This window comes from Euprymna scolopes, chromosome 25 (genome assembly GCF_053919585.1).
Source record: "Euprymna scolopes isolate OS-2025 chromosome 25, ASM5391958v1, whole genome shotgun sequence".
Classification (NCBI taxonomy): domain Eukaryota; kingdom Metazoa; phylum Mollusca; class Cephalopoda; order Sepiida; family Sepiolidae; genus Euprymna; species Euprymna scolopes.
The window spans coordinates 27,048,325-27,062,321 of NC_136506.1; the positions used below are offsets into that span (position 1 = coordinate 27,048,325).

Consider the following 13,997-nt stretch of genomic DNA (forward strand, 5'->3'; position numbering starts at 1 on the left):
ATTTTCGATATAGGTTACTTGGACATTGATCTAACTTAATAACTTGATTTGAGCCCAAAACAATAAATTTTAAAGGGTCATAATAGAGGTCAAAGTTAAAAAAATTGACCGCTTTTTTTTTTTTTTGCTCAACATATACCTCCAAATATCCGGACAAAGACGGGCACCCATGCTAGTATATATATGAAGCTGAAATAAAATCGTTATTGTAGAACCTTTTATTTAATTAAAAAAAAGTGTAGTGACCGCTCCTTTTCTGACTCATTCCATTCAATAAACTGTTACGTCAGTTGGAATTCCAGTCTGAATAGTTGCAACTATTTTCATTTAATATTCTCAAAGGTCTTGTAATTATTCCGTCAAGATTATGTGAACACATGTCAGTTAGTCAGTTAAGTCTTTTTCCTTTTCTTTCCTCGTATAATCCTATTTTTTCAAAATTTTCTTTTTCTTTTTATTCCCCTGAAATTTTTCCCTTACGTTCTTACGTCCATTCCTTCTTTATATTTTCTTTCCTTCTTATCTTCTTTGTTTCACACTTGTTTTAAAAATTTTCTCGTCATTTCGATTGTGAGAATACATGATACTTTATATATACACTAGAATGGGTGCCCGGCGTAGGCAAAAAATATGCATTTTAGTTCATGTATATATATATATATATATATATATATATATATATATATATATATATATATAACTGCAACATTGTCTGTGTGTGTGTGTGTGTGTTTGAGTTCGTTCCTTATAAACTCCGAAACGGCTGAACAGATTTTCATTAAAATTTACAGTACTTTAGTGTATAAGTCTTCGTGAGATCTTAGTTAAGTTTTGTCTTAGAATACCTCCGATAATTACCGATAATCGATAATCGAAACCGTTATTTTAATTTATCAGTAAAGCCAATTTTTCTATGTCGTCAATTAGCAACAATAATAGACACCGGACCGTTGGGATTCTACTGTGGGTAAGTTGATAGCGTGTTTTTTTTGTTTATTTTTTGTTTAACATATATATATATATATATATATATATATATATATATATATATATATATATATATATAAAGCTGAATGTCTGTGTGTGTATGTGAGTGTGTGTGTGTCTGGTCACGAATAGGCTCCTATATGATTGATTATTTAAAAAAAACTGATTACATATAATGATAGAAGATGTATCGAGACAGACACAGAAATGGGTATGTTTGATTTGGCAGAGCAGATCATTATAATTGTGGGGTCTGCATTCGCGCTTGGTCCACAAAGTATAGAAATAAAAATTTTTTTTAAATTACAAAAAAGAACGTTTACAAGTGTTTTTGATATAGATGTACATAATAATATATTGATAAGTATATTTTAACTTAAATAGGGATGGTATAATAAAATTGTGGGGTCTGCGTTCGCGCTTGGCCTCCATAGAATGGAAATAGGCACAAACTTTAATAAAGACTTTTCATATCTATCTGCGTAAGTATACATTTGATAATTATGTTTCAGTTTGAAGAAATATAGTATAATAAAATTATAAGGTGTTCGTTCGCACCTGACCTCCATAGAATGGAAATATGTCACAAAGTTTAACAAGGTTTTTTAATATAGATCCACAGAATATTGTGATAAGTGTTTCAGTGTGAACATGTCTGGTATAATAAATTATGGGGTTTATCTATTTTATTTTTACTTTCATCATATTTTGCTTTGGTTTTGATACTCCCAAATTCGAAGCTGTCTCTTTACAACCCTTCCTTTTCATAACCTACCATACTTTCATAAATCAGAGTCCATTTTCTGTAGGCTGTTTTTGAACCCAGTCAACCACGGGTACTTTTGCTAGTATATATATATATATATATATATATATATATATATATATATATATATATAGTGAACTAAAATACATACTTATATATATATATATATATATATATATATATATATACACACACACACATATACATATATTTATATATATATATTGAAATTTTCCTGCTATTTTGGCTAAGATCTACTTCATGTAGTCCCACGATTCGCCCTCTCAGAAATTCTGAGAAGTCAGATGCTCCTTTGGTTCGTAGGATGCTTCAATGTTGTTAGATGCAATTTTAAATAGATCCTTTCAGCACTATTCTTATCTGAAAATATAAATGAGCTTATTTTAATTTTAGGAAAATATTTATCTTAGTGTCTATTCTTTTCTGTCATGTCTATATATATATATATATATATATATATATATATATATATATATGTATATATATATATATGTATATATATATATGTATATATATATATATATATTTTAATTTTTTTTTTATTCAATTTTCACCCCAAACAAGGCACGGTGCCACTTTGAAGTAGAGGGCTACTATCGTGGACATAAGTTGCGTGGATATTATGAAGGAAGATGAGTAACAAGGTGTCTGTTCACATTACTCTTGAACTTCTGCATGTCAGTACAGTTGGGAAAGCAGAATCCTGGAAGGGAGTTCCAAAGTCCAGCAGTTCTGGCGAAGAAACTAATGGAGTAAAAGGCTTTCTTACACCTAGGGATTTCTACTATGTAGGGATGGGATTTAGCTGCTTGTCAGGTTTGTAGGGTGTATTTAAGTCAAGGGGGTACAAGTGCTTGTAGTTCGTCAGAGTACTTGTAGAACAGGCAGAGGGATGCAACATTTCATCGATGGGACAGAGACTAAAGCCTAGATGACAGTTCAGGTTGGCGACTCTCTTATGAACCCTGTCCAGGAGTGAGAGACAAGCAGCAGATGTACCAGCTCATATGTGACAACAGTAGCCCATACATAGGCGAATGGTGGCCTTATAGAGGTACAGGATACTGTCAGGCATAAGTAGCTTTCTAGCAGGGTATAGAGAGCCCATCTTCTTCGCAGTAGCTTGGCAATGCTCTCAATGTATCTATTCCAATTCATGTTCCCTGTGAACGTTAGGCCGATGAGTTTAAAAGAAGCACTTTCAGGTAATGTGGTTTTGGCCATTGCTATTCGTTTAGAGAAGGTTTCTTGTAATTATTGAAGAAAACAAGCTTAGTCTTGGCAGCATTGAATGTGACCATTCGTTTTTGGAGGTCTTCATCATTTTCCTTGATATGTGTTTTTCATCTGTTTTTCTACATATCTATATATACCAGCTGAAGTACCCAGCGTTGCCAGGTTGTATTTGATACATGTGAATATTCCGACCTCATACATCTTATTGATTAAACGAAACATAAATTCATAATAGCCTCTTTTTTCCACCCCCCATGAGGTAGGAACAGTAGGTGCATTTTATTTTAAAGAGGTCTCGTCAGTGGCACTAATTCTCTTTTCTAGTTTAATCTTTTATCTTTTAGTCCTCCTTCTTTTAAAATATGATGCACGCATCTATATATTAATACGATAGCGCTTATGATTTCGCTTGCCATAAAATACGTTTACATATGTTTAAAATCATGCAGATATTCACATTTTTTAATACAAAAATACGATGGCAAATGTTTTAAAAAAATAACTTAGTGTCATCATCTGGAACCGAAACCAAATCATTTTGCGTCCCAGCCGCATGCTCTACCGATGTTATGATGGAGACAAAGGTAATTGGGCTAACTATTAACACACTTGAAATAATGAATCTTAAGTAATGATGCGCAGAAAGAAGTATAAACATGTCGGCTAGTTGAAAAGAGCATTTCGCATTTCAACATGCCGATATATGTCTGTACGCTTTATTCATAAACCCAAACAAAGATTTTACTCGTTAAAAACAATCCTTGGTATATAATTACTATTTTCTGTTAATTTCAGTTTTTATGTGACTACTAGTTTAAAAGATTACCTGCGAAATACTTACATGCCTGTAGCCCAGGGTTTCCCGGGTGTTTTGAAAGTGTATATTAAGCAAAAAAAAAAAAAATTGGTAGTAGGTAGGCAGGCAGGAAATTGATAAGCGATCCCCAGTCGCATGTATATTCCCGTCAAGTGAGACTTTAGGTTTTTGCAGCACTTGCTAGGAAGTTGTCAACGCCCTCTTACATGCAACGCCTGCTTTCCTAAATGGTCACCCAGGTTTCGTCCTAAATGCTAGGCAATTATGCACAGTATCGAAAATATGCATAAATAGAATGCAACGTAATAGTTATGCGAAACCAATCATCCAATAAATAACAATACAAAAATGAATAATTGATTAAAGAAAATTTGTTTAAAAAAAAAAAAAAAATATATAAAATTAATTATATTCATGGTTGAATATATCTGTTCTGATGCTACACTTAAGTTAAATTATTCTTAGTCAATAGGAGGGAGACCCTTCTATACTAAGGTAATTTTTATTTTTACTTGCTTTCAGAGTACCCTTTTTTGGGGAGCTGGTTTCTCCCATATTAAAACTGACCTTGTGTCACATTTTGCTTTCGTGGGGGAAGCTAAAAGATACCAATAACTATCAGTAGAGAAAGTATATGGCCTTCGCGCTAAAATCACAGTGTAGTATCTGTTCTGATGCTATGCTTAAGTTAATTTATCCTTAGTCAATGGAGGGTGGGGCTGTCTTTACTAAGGCAAGCTTTATTTTGTCTATTTCTTAGAGTGCCCTTGTGTCACATTTTTCTTTCGTGAGGAAACAAATAAATACCAACAGAAAAAGTAGGCTTTTAGTATCAATGTCAATGCGACAAAAAAAAAATAAAACAGCTTTATATATTTGTATAGAATAGAATAGAATAGATAGATAGATGTACAAAATTCTCCGGACAAATCAATATTAGAGTTCCAAAATCATCAGGTTATCACGTTGTACCCTATGTGCTCCAAAACTCTTAGTGGCCCATGCGGACAGAACACCTTTTGTGGCACATCTATCAAGAATGGGACGACGCTCGATTATTAGAACAGAAAATATATTTTCATAAAAAATTACTGCCACAAAGTTTTATGTAGTAGCTTAATAGCCTATACACAAGCAGATCACAGAATACGAGGGGCGTGCAATAAGTAATACCCCTGACCCACTTCCCATAGCAGTAGAGCAACGAAACTTGGCACAGTTATTAGTTTTTCTCTACATAGGAACCACCCAGAGTTATGCATTTCTTCCATCGTTTGATGCAGCTCTGGAGACCGTTTTTGTAGAACACCCCAGGTTGGTCCTCCAACCACGACGTGACTTCAGAAATCAAGGCTGCATCATCTGGGAAATGCTTTCCTTTCAAAAACAACTTCATGGCTTGGAAGAGGTAAAAGTAAGAGGGTGCAAGGTCAGGAGAGTGGGGAGGATGGGGATGGATTTCATAACCACACACCCGTGCTTCTGATCTGGCGACATGCGAGTTGTGGACCGGAGCGTTTTACTGCAAGAGGAGGGTACCTTTGCTGATCTTACCCCGCCTCTTGATTTTGATAGCTTCCCTTAATTTCCTCAAAAATGAAGCATAATAGGCTACTGTAATTGTGGTACCCTTTGCCAGGTAATCTGTCATCACTACTCTGTCCTGGTCCCAGAAGACTGTGAGCATGACCTTGCCAGCGGAGGGCTGCACCCTTGCCTTCTTTGGAGGTGGTGAGTTCAAGTGCTTCCACTGCATTGACTGGGCTTTGGTCTCTGGATCATAGTGATGGACCCAGGTTTCATTCTGTGTAATCAGTATTTTGAAAAACTTTGACTCATCTTCTTGGCACATCTCCAAATTCATCCTCGAGCATTCAACGCGTTCTCGCTTATGGAATGGTGTGAGCAAACTGGGAATCCATCTGGCAGACATCTTATGCATATGCAAATGGTCATGAATGATAGTTTCCACAGACCCTGTACTAATCTTGACATCTTGGGCTATTTGGCGAATAATAATGCATCGATCTTCCAAAATGGCAGCCTCAACTTGACGGACAGATGCCTCATCAATGGCAGAAGAGAGGTCTGGGAGCTGTTTTCACAGACTTCCGACCATGTTTGAATTCACGATGCCAGTGTTTTACAAGGTCATATGATGGGGTATTATCACCATAATTTCTTTCATTTCATCAAAAGTCTCCTGTGGTGTGCGTCCTTTCAAATACAAAAACCGGATCACTGCTCGACATTCAACAGGCTCCATTTCACACCTGACTCAGTTTAAACATCTGTAAAACAGAAACCACAATTAGTCCAGAGCTGTAATTTGCCACATAACCCGTAGAGATATAAATCATTGCACATACAATATCAGTTAATTCAAACAACTGGAAGTGGGTCAGGGGCATTACTTATTGCACGCCCCTCGTATAATATTATAATCACACACATGCACACGCGAGTGAGCGCGCACACATAGACATATATATGTGCCTATATATCTATAAAAGTGAGAAGGTGTGTATGAGGACACTACTCAACCTATATACTCAACGAATATTAATTTACAGATTTGAAATTTGGCATATAAGGGGTTTAGACATGTGGAAAACATTTTAATCGGTTTTAATCCGAAAATAAAGACGGCTAAGGGGTCCAAATTTAAAAATTGGTATGTGGATGGCCTTCGTGTTTGTTATCGGTTTATGAACTGTTTCACGAATGCGCATGCGCAACTGGAAAAATAGTAGCTTCTATATTAGTCCTGGCGCGAAAGAGCAGGACGCAAAATGTTTTAAATAATAATAATAATAATAATAATAATAATAATAATAATAATAATAATAATAATAGAATAACAATAACAAAGACTTTCGCTGACGAGGACTACTATTGACCGTAACCAGTTATACAGTCCTTTTGAAATTTTCATCTCTATTTTTCTCGTTATCTACTGAATATTTTTAATGAAACCTAATGAAATATGTTCCTTATTAAATTGTAAAGATTGTCTATTCTGAAAGAAGTTTTAAAAATTTAATCTAAAAAAGTTATTTTAAAGTATTTGTTAAAAAAATCAGATTTTCTCATTATTCAGACATGAATGACAAAGAGGGAGTTGCAAAAAAGAGTTGTGGTGTGAGGAGAAATACAAACTGAAACAGAGAATATTCAGACATGTAATAATACAAAGAGGGGGTTGCAAAATGAGTTGTGGTGTGAGGAGAAATACACACTGAAATCAATAGTAGGAGAGTTTTTATAGATACATGCAAAACCACATTCAATTTTTTTAAAATCCAAATAAATAAATTTAATAAAATATAATCTTAAAAAGATACGATACAAGTTAGAAAATGTTTTTACACCGTATTAAATTTTTATACCTTACTTTGTAAAATTTATAAAAGTGCACTTTTATAAATAAAGATAAATAAATTTCAATTTAAAATTTATAAAAGTGCACTTTTATAAATAAAGATGAATAAATTTCAAATTGAATCTTGTACCTTTATTTTTAAAGCCTATAGTAAAAACATTTTGTTTAACAATTTTCATCCCTTGGATTAAATGCTTTTCTAACTTGTATTAAAAATAAGTAAGTTTAGAAACACAATTTATAGTGTCAAGCTGGCATAATGGTTATCGTACTTGACTCAGTGCCATTAGGTTTTGGTTTTGATCTCAGTTCCAGTATTTTTTTTTACTTGTAAGAAGTGAACTGTTTAGAAAAAAAACCCCCATAATACTTGCATCCGCATGTGTCAGTTTCCTTTCGTTTTTAAAATTTTTTTTATTTTACTTCGCTTTTACAAAGAAATTTAACGTTAGGTGTAATACTTATGGTATTTCTGTTTATAATAAACTAGTTTGGGTGCCCAGCGTTGCCCGGCGTTGCCCGGGTGTTTGGAAATGTGTATTGAGCAAACACAAAAAAAGTTGTAGTAGGCAGGCAGGCTCGAACCCGTGACGCAAAGGCGGAAAAGAAAGTAGAAGTGTGTGTAAGGTATTAAGGCGCAAAAAAAAAAAGAAAGAAAAAAGTAGTAGTAGGCAGGCAGGTTCGAACCCGTACCGCCTAGGAAGAAAAGAAAGTGAAATAAAAAAAACGTAACTCGTTAGCTATTGCACCCATCGCCAAACCGGCAGTGACGTAGGTTTAAATTAAGGCTAGACAATTGAAAAGAGGCGATGACTTTTAAAATATTCGGCGAAGAAAGCGACCCCTCCCTGTAGAAAAGTGTCTAGTTGAAGGTGAAGTAATTAATGCTTTTAGCCAATTTTTCGATATTTGTCGTCCGAATGGTCAAGCTTCGAAATGATATCAACTTCGTGAAAATTCGTCGCCTCGGTCGAAAGTTTGAGGCAAATATACATACATACATACATACATACATACATACATACATTACACACTAACAGGCAGGTGAGATTTATATAATAGATAATAATTCTGCATTTATTAAAATATGATATTCATGCTTATTTTACGACCGGGCAACACCGGGTGGCCTTCTAGTATATATAAATTAAAAAGACGAGAAATATAAGTAATATGGAACTTTATTAAATCATCAGATCAATACAGACGAAAATGAGACAAAAAAAAAAGAAAAATAACGTGTTTATGTAATGACATCTCGAATCTACATGCTTCTCATAAAAAGAGAAGAAAAACCGGTATTAAAACACTATATGAGTATATAAAGATAAAACCGGCTTCAGAACATTTTGATAAATAAATAAAAAACATATATTTGTCCACGGCTGTAACAGCTGTGGACAAATATATGTTTTTGCTTAATTAAAAAAACTGGGCTCTAGATTCAACAGTCTGCATGACAGACAGCGCTCCTAATCAATTGGTCATGACCTGCTAGCTACGGAAATTAAATAAAATAACGATTATAACCATTATCAAATGCCTTAGGCTCTATTTGTTTACATAAAGAGTATTGCATTATATGCCAATTGGCAATTTCATTTAACCCAATTCACAGACTGTTTTGCTTAGTCACAGATCTTCAGTTCGTCACAATGTTATATTTTAATTATTATTACGCGCTAGGAGTTTTCACAGCCTATAGTGTTCCCTGAAGTCTGAGTGACAAGTTTCCACGGATTTTCGAGTACTCTCTACCTTTTTCGACATCCTTTCCAATTTAATTTGCCTTATCGCAACAGTCGGCTGAAATTAATTTCTCATTGGTAGCGACCATTGGTCTTCACTGGGATATGAGTGGCCATAAGCCTCGCTAAGCACTCATCCAGCGCTGGTCTTGTTAGTGCTTTCTCTCCTCGATCTTTCCATCTTCCTTGATTCTTCGTTTTATTTAGTGTAGCACCAGTTTATAGTGGCGAAAAAAAAAAAAAAAGAACAAAAGCATACAATTACGTAATTATGCAGTTTTCAGGTGGGTTTTCTTTCTGTTTTATTATTATTATTATTATTATTATTAAAACTATAAAAATAATAATAATGATGTCTATTATAATTATTATTATTATTATTATTATTATTATTATTTTATTGTTATATTAATAGGAATAATTATAATAATAATAAATATTGTTACTATTATTTTTGTTATTATTATTATTATTATTATTATTATTATTGTTATTATTATCATTGTTATTATTGTTGGTATAATAATAATAATAATAATAATAATAATAATAATAATAATAATAATAATTCTAATTTCGTTTATCAACGTCTCTCTGGAAAGGACTGGGATTCATTTCCAGAGGATTTCCCTTAATCCCGGCTTCAAATAGGGAGCTTAAAAGATCAAGGATTTTCCTAAGGATGTTGGTGGTACATACAATAGCAGAGGTCTGAAGACCGCCTAAAACATCGGGGATTTTTCAATTGTCCTTCCAGACGACTTGATACTACTCCTAGTGTACCAACTACGACCGGGATCATTTGTGTTTTAACCCCGAGTATACGCCTTATCTTCAAGGCAAATGGAGCATAATTGCTCCACTTCTCATTCTCATTCTCTCTCACATTCCTGTTACAGGGTACTGAAAAGTCTACCCGCTGCTAGTTTTTTGAGACCTTGTCAATGACGACCAAAATCCGGACGATTATGTTCCAATTGCTTGGTCGTTATGACACTTTTGTCCCACCATACCTCTACCTTGCCATCCTCACTTGTTCTCACTTCATCAGACGCCTCCTCAAACCATTTTCCAGCACACTTCACCCCAGCCCTCTTACACACCTCCCAATATATCCGGAGTCCCATGCGATCGTGTATTTTGCGGTACTCTCTCTGGGCCAGTCCACTACACTCTGCTGCAAGGTGCACAATTGATTCTGAGGTCTTACCACAAATCTGGCATTCTGCAGCAACTTCCTCTACTAGAACCGTTTTTTTTAACAATCGTGTTCCTAATGCCTGCTCTTGTGCTGCATAAACAAAAGCTTCAGTACTTTTAGCTAGATATCCAGCTATAAGCCACTACCATGATCTTTCATCAGCCACTTCTGCTATATCCTGGAAGAATCTTCCATGCTTTTTCTTCCTTGCCAGTTCCTCTGCCCTTTCTCTATCCATACGTTTCACATAATCACCCTTGGTCTCACATACCCCCACTTCATTGGCCACAACCTTAAGCATCCACTCCTCACTTCTAACCACATGTTCCTTCAACGACATCTCCTCGGTTCTAACACAATGTTTTTGGATAAAGACTTGCTACGCTACTTCGAATGTAAAATATACCAAACATTGGTAAAACTTTTCTTGTTTATATACATGGCATGCAACTCCTTGTCAGACCATTCTAAAATTCCCGCACTGTATCTCAAAACACTGACTGCCCATGCATTTACTGCTTTCATTAGGTTTCCTCCATACAGTTTCGACTTTTCAATTAGTTTCACTCTTCTAAGATACTCCTTCCTGACTTTCTCCTTCATTTCTCTGTTCATGATGTCTAAACCTTCCAACACTCCCAAATACTTATATCCTGTATCTTATATTTCTTTCAGTATTTCTCCACTTGGCAGCACTATTCCATTCGAATGAAACTTTACTCCTCTTTTAATCACCAGCACCACACATTTACTAATCCCAAACTCAAACCCAATGTCTTCTGAGTATGTCTCCACAAGTTCTACCAGTCTCTCCATTTCCTTTTCATTTCTACCGAATATTTTCAAATCATCCATAAACAGTAGATGGTTGAGATGTCTGTCACCAGATCCAAAGTTATACCCCAGTTTTTGTCTCTTCAAGAGGATGCTCACTGGCATCATTATCATTACAAAAAGAAGTGACGATAACGAATCTCCTTGGAATATCCCACATTTAATACCAACCTTCCCCATCTCTTCTCTGTTTGCTGTCAGCACCGTTTTCCATTGAGCCATACTTGTCTCCAAAAGCCCTACCACATTCTCAAAAGCCAATCAGGGACATCTCCCGACTCTATAACCCTTTGCAGGGCAGCAGCTATAGGTGGATAAAGGCATGGAAACTGTTTAAACCAGAAGCCCATCACTCCATCTGAACCAGGTGCCTTCCAGTTTATCATCCTTCGTATGCCAGCCTTAACGTCATTGATGGTTATCTCAACATTTTTCATCTGCTACATTTCTGATAGCCTTTCTCTGACCTCTCCCAACCAGCTAGCCTTCTCATTATATCGCCCTTCGACGGACCAGATCCCACTCCAGAACTTCCTTGCATCTTTTGCATTTGGAGTGTTGTTATTTCCCGCCTGTTTACTACCATTTAATTCTTTATACAGCTGAGACTGATTGTTCCGGAAAAGGTTGTTCTGCCGAAACGCAACACTTTTTCTAACAAAGTTCCGAATTTTCATACCACTAGTGTGAATCTTCTCTTTCGACATTGTTAGAACGTCCATATTCTCTTTCAACATTATTAGAATGCTCATGGTTCACTTTTCCAGCAATCTATACCCCCTTTCAAGCTCGTCCTTAATTTTCTGTCCTAGTTTAACTCCTTTTCTTATTTCTTCGATTCTACCAATGTCTTTCCGCCACCGTTTAATACTTTCTTCAAGCCGTCTCTGGCAGTGTGGCCTTATATCCTTCATTTCTCTCTTTTTCTTCTGTATTAAGCTAAGACGATTCGCAATAACGTATGACACTGCATACAGAAGCCTGTTAAGTTCCGTAATCGATATGTTCTTTCTTATGATGTTGTGAATTACTCCTTGAACTATTTTTACCTCGCTTTTCACCTTCCGCCTATCACTACTCTTCATACTTGGAATCTCTATGATATCGTCTCTAATGATACTACTACTACTACTACTACTACTACTACTAATAATAGTAATAATAATAATAATAAATATTATTGTTATTGTTTATGTAATTATTTCCATTTTCGTAATGAAAACAAAAACTCTTTCATATTTCGTCATTTTTGTAGTGACAATTATGTATGTAATTATCCGTATTATTGTTTTTAAAAACATCTTTATTTTCTATATTTTGCAGCAACAACAAATTCAAGGAACATGCGTGAGATTTGGAGACAAACGTCAAGGCGTCCCCGCTTGTTCGGCTGGTCAGTACCTGGACATTCAATCTGACCAGTGTACTTAAATCGGAGAATTACGGATCTGAACGAATAAGCGCACATTAGAAAGTAATAGAGAAAAATACATGTACAGAGGCTATTCTTTAGTTGCACTCAATCAATGTAGTGATGGAAGTGCTTTTTAAACGTTAAACGTAACAGATGGACAGTGGACAGTTAGAAAGACAACCGTTTATATATATATATATATATATATATATATTGGTGGACTAGGCTAAGCATATTATTTTACAAGTAGCAATAACAAATGAGCGAAAATGTTATTCAAATGTAAAGGTGAAAGGCGCAGAGACATCTTACTTTATAGTTTGACAGACCAACAGATGAACAGACATAATCACCTATATGGGTTTATGAACACTGTTATGGATTGCATTTCAGAGCTACAAAAATGCTATTTCATTTAATATGTAATATTTATCAGAATTTGTACAAGTATATATATATATATATATATATATATATATATATATATATATATATATATATATATATATATTGACGCCAAAAATAAAATCCGCACTTGGTATTTTTTCAAAAACCGCAAATTTAAGCTGAATTGAATGTAACTGTTTAAACAACCTGTACCTCATTTGATTCGCTTTTTATTCCTCTACAATTTTACCTGTTCATATTTGACTTTTAATCGAAATATTTTAGTGTTCACGTCAATTTAAAAAATTAACTTCAAATCGAAAAGGCAAAAGAAACCCCCACGCAATGCAAAATTAACTGTAACTTTAGAACATTAATGCAACACAAATACAACACGAACGCAATGAATCAGTTAATATTTAGTAGCATAGCCTTACTGCAATTTGACAGCCTGCAATCTTTTGGGCATTCTTTGAATTAGTTTGCAGCAATACTCCGGTGAATGTGCATCCGTCGTCTAAAGTTTTTCAAAAGTTCTTCCAGATTTGATAATTTTCATTACGTAGCTGTTGCTTGATGCAATGCCATACGTTTTCGATAGGATTGAAGTTTGGAGATTGTGAAAGCCAATCAAAACATGGACTATAATGCTCTTTAAGAAACGTCTTGACATTGTCAGCTGTGCGAATGGGAGCACCATCCTGCATGAAAATGGGATTATCATCCAAATTCCGGCAAAAGTAGGGTAGACAATGCTGTCAACATATTAATGTATTTGGTCGAATTAATTCGACCTTGCAAGCGAATTATAGATCCTGGACCAATGGCACTAATAGCAACCAACACCAAACTGAACCTCTACCACCTGTTAGCGTTGAAAATGTGCGCCTAGGATTAAATTATTCGTCATTCTATCGATGAACGTACTGCCTACCATCACTGCTAAGCCTATAGAACTGGCTTTCGTCGTTAACATCGCTTTCGACTAATATAAATAGTCATGATATTCTTTGTATCTGACGAAGTCCAGGCAGTGCTTTCTGTTCTTTACAGAAATCATTAACTTACGTCTTGCAACACAGTCTTGCAAATCAAATTCCTTCAATCTGTTCTTAACTGTAGAAAAAGAGCACCTTTTAACAAGATTACACTGTTGTTGGGTTTGGGGAGCCGTTTCAAATCTGTTTTAGAGGCGGCGGATATT

At 35.0% G+C, this 13,997-nt stretch overlaps 1 long non-coding RNA gene across 2 annotated transcripts in view; it reads left to right on the forward strand.

Moving 5' to 3' along the window:
* The window catches only part of LOC145247246 (uncharacterized), a 217,664-nt gene extending 204,822 nt beyond the window's left edge, over positions 1-12,842 (forward strand). For both annotated transcript variants that reach the window (XR_013863215.1, XR_013863216.1), the window contains exon 4: positions 12,316-12,842. This is a non-coding gene — a long non-coding RNA (uncharacterized LOC145247246). The remainder of the gene's footprint in view (positions 1-12,315) is intronic.
* The last annotated feature ends 1,155 nt before the right edge of the window (positions 12,843-13,997 follow it).